The sequence below is a fragment of the Tamandua tetradactyla genome, chromosome X, assembly GCF_023851605.1.
Source record: "Tamandua tetradactyla isolate mTamTet1 chromosome X, mTamTet1.pri, whole genome shotgun sequence".
Lineage (NCBI taxonomy): Eukaryota > Metazoa > Chordata > Mammalia > Pilosa > Myrmecophagidae > Tamandua > Tamandua tetradactyla.
The window spans coordinates 67,217,490-67,220,710 of NC_135353.1; positions in this window are offsets into that span (position 1 = coordinate 67,217,490).

Consider the following 3,221-nt stretch of genomic DNA (forward strand, 5'->3'; position numbering starts at 1 on the left):
ACGCTGCCTGCTGAGCACCGTGGCCTGCCCTATCACATTCATTTTTATAAGCTACTGTCCTATTTGTGAATCAACACAACAACTGTTGGGGGCAATTCATCAGATCATTATGAGAGGGTGGGCTGTCCAAGTTTTTGTGTAGCATTCAAGTTTTCCCTGCCTAATCTCTAAAATTAAGAACGTACTGTCAACTTCTGTTTGCTGGGAAGGTATCACAGTACACCAACTAGAGTCACACCAATTGTAGGTCATAGACAAGGCCAAAAGCTGAGCATGCAGCTGAGAGCTTACTCAAACTGGGGATCTGGGCAAGATTCACAACAGCAGCAGCAACTGGCAAAACAGCTAAGCACTGTGCATGCATTTTCTCATTTCATTTTCTCATGCTCGGGGAAGTAGGAACTCTTCCTATTTCCATTTTGCTGAAAAGAAAATAAAAGCTCAAAGAATTTAAGTGACTTGCTCAAGGTCAGTCTTGTTGTAGTGGCAGAGTTCAGACACCTACCCCAATGAGTTGGCCTTCAGAATCTATGCACATAATCGCTGTGTATTCTACATACTGCTTCTTATACTCTTTGTCCCAACTCATGAGCCATTAAAAGATTAAAATTTGCTTGATGCTGTCCAAACTCACATATGTACTACAGAGTTCTTGCCTGTCCAGTCGAATATACTTTTACTACTGGGTGATATTATTTCCCCAAATAATAACCTTTGTGGTAGTAATTCTCATCCAAAAATATCTGCCAATTATTTATCTATGAATTACACAATAATGAATTCTGAATAATTCAGACATTTGTTTTAACCTCTGAAGAGCAGATGCAAACATTAAATAAATTTTATCTGATCTATATTAATTTATTTAAAATTAAATATCCAAAGATCACCCAATTCCTAACATTATTATCAAATAATACAGTTGTGGCTTATCTTAAAAGTTGTACTTATTATGTATGATATATAATCAACAAAATTTTATGCTCCCTGTTCTTAATTTTTTTTTTTTTTTTTTTTTTGGCTTGTGCAGGGCACCGGGAAATGAACCCTGGTCTCCAGCATAGCAAGGGAGAACTCTGCCTGCTGAGCTACCGTGGCCAACCCTGTTCCTAATTTTTTAATGTGATAATTTAATGCCCTTTACTTCTCTCTCAACAACCCCCCAGACACAAACACCTAAAGATGATTTTCCTTTCATTTAGAGGGGCCCCTAACTTATTTCATCTGTGTATCAGTGTACATCAATAGAAAGAAAATTCACCATTACAGTTCTATAAACACAATGAATGATTCTTCAGATTTTTTAAAAAGCATTTTTTCATTTTTTATAAATTGGATTATACACTTCCCATTCACACTTTTACCCCTACTATTCTTCAATGGGAAAGTTCTGCCTAAATGAATTCCTTCATCTCATTTCAACCTAGTTATTACATTTAATAATGAGCTGGCACACATCTCCATTTCCCTGTCATTACAGAATCTGTGCTGTACTTTGTCAAGATCATTCTTTCAATCTTTATGAATGAGCCTCAGTTACGTTCTGCAGGTGAAGCCATTTTTGGTATTACAACCAACTCCTCAACTTCTGATTTTCTGAGGTCTGAAAATCATTAGGAATTAGCCACTAGCCAAGAGGTCTTCTCTGATGCACTAAGTTAATAAGAAGGCAGCAGTGGCCAGTTGCCTGAAGGAAATGGGATATCAGCAATATCAGCCAAACCCCAACCCCACTAATAGGCTTCTTGTGGTTCCCTCAAATCTAGGATGCTTGGCAGTTAACTTTTGATCTCTCTTCTGCCAAATCTGCTCCACCTCCCATATTCAAAATCATCTAAGCCAAAAGCTTTGGGAGGCAGACCTGAATCTTGACCTTCCCTTTTCACTGACTTCTTTGCTACACCTACTATAAGATATTAAGTCTTCACATTTCTCAAAAGTTACTCAAATCTTCCCTTTCCTCTCCATCTTCGTAGATAAGCCTTGCCCATATTTTGCTTGGACTACTACAATATTCTTTCTAAATGATCTTCCAACTTTTCCATGCCAATCTGTCCTTTAAACCACTACCAAAATTATCTTTCTAAAGTATATGTACATGTCCCTTTACTGGTAAAAACCTTCATGGCTCCCTTTATGCAAGTCCCTGAGCTTACCTCCTGTGGCTCATCCTGAATTACTTGTTTTTCCCACCTCCAGCTACTCTTCCTCCCATATCATACACTTCAGTCAAATACTGTTCCTTGAACATTCCATGTACTTGTATGTCTTTACTTTACTGGATCTTTCCACTAGAATACTCTTTGCCTTTGTGCCTATATATTGAAATCCTACTCATCCTCCAAGACTCAGCTTCAAATGCCACTTTGATGAAATCATACTTCACTGCTCCATGTAACTTCCTTCCCCTGTGGTGTGCTCAATATCTGTATATTTGTGTGTGCATGCCCTTCTTAGTTTAGAGGGATATCTTATTACTTTTTTCCCTAGGATAATCCCCAGTGCATTGCACATAGTAGGCACTTGTTAAATCTTTGTGGGATTAAATAGTGCATGTAATCGTTTCTTAAACAAATTCACTGGGAATCCAAAATTGTTTGCATTTGTCAAAGACACAAGGAGACACTTCTTGCTACTTCCTAAGCCCCACCCTCCATGATGTGTGTAAACTCTGTTAAGAAGGTTAGGGGATAACTGTGCTGCGTTGGAACTGCTATGTACCCCAGAAAAGCCATGTTCTTTTAATATAATCATGTGGGGCAGGCCTATTGTGGGGTGTGACCTTTGGATTACATGGAGATGTGACCGCACCCATTCAAGGTGGGTCTTAAGCCACTTACATGAGTCATTTTGGAGAGAGGGACATTTTGGAGAAAACATAGATGCTTGGAAAGCCAGCACAGCAGAGAGAGGTAACTAAGTCTTAGCCGTTTGGAGATGCTGTTCTAGTTTGCTAACTGCTGGAATGCAATATACCAGAAACAGAATGGCTTTTAAAAGGGGGAATTTAATAAGTTGCTAGTTTACAGCTCTAAGGCTGAGAAAATATCCCGATTAAATCAAGTCTATAGAAATGTCCAATTTAAGGCATCCAGGTAAAGACACCTTGGTTCAAGAAGGCTGATGAAGTTCAGGGTTTCTCTCTCAAGTGAGAAGGCACATGATGAACACAGTCACGATTTCTCTCTCAGCTGGAAGGGCACATGGCGAGCGTGGTGCCA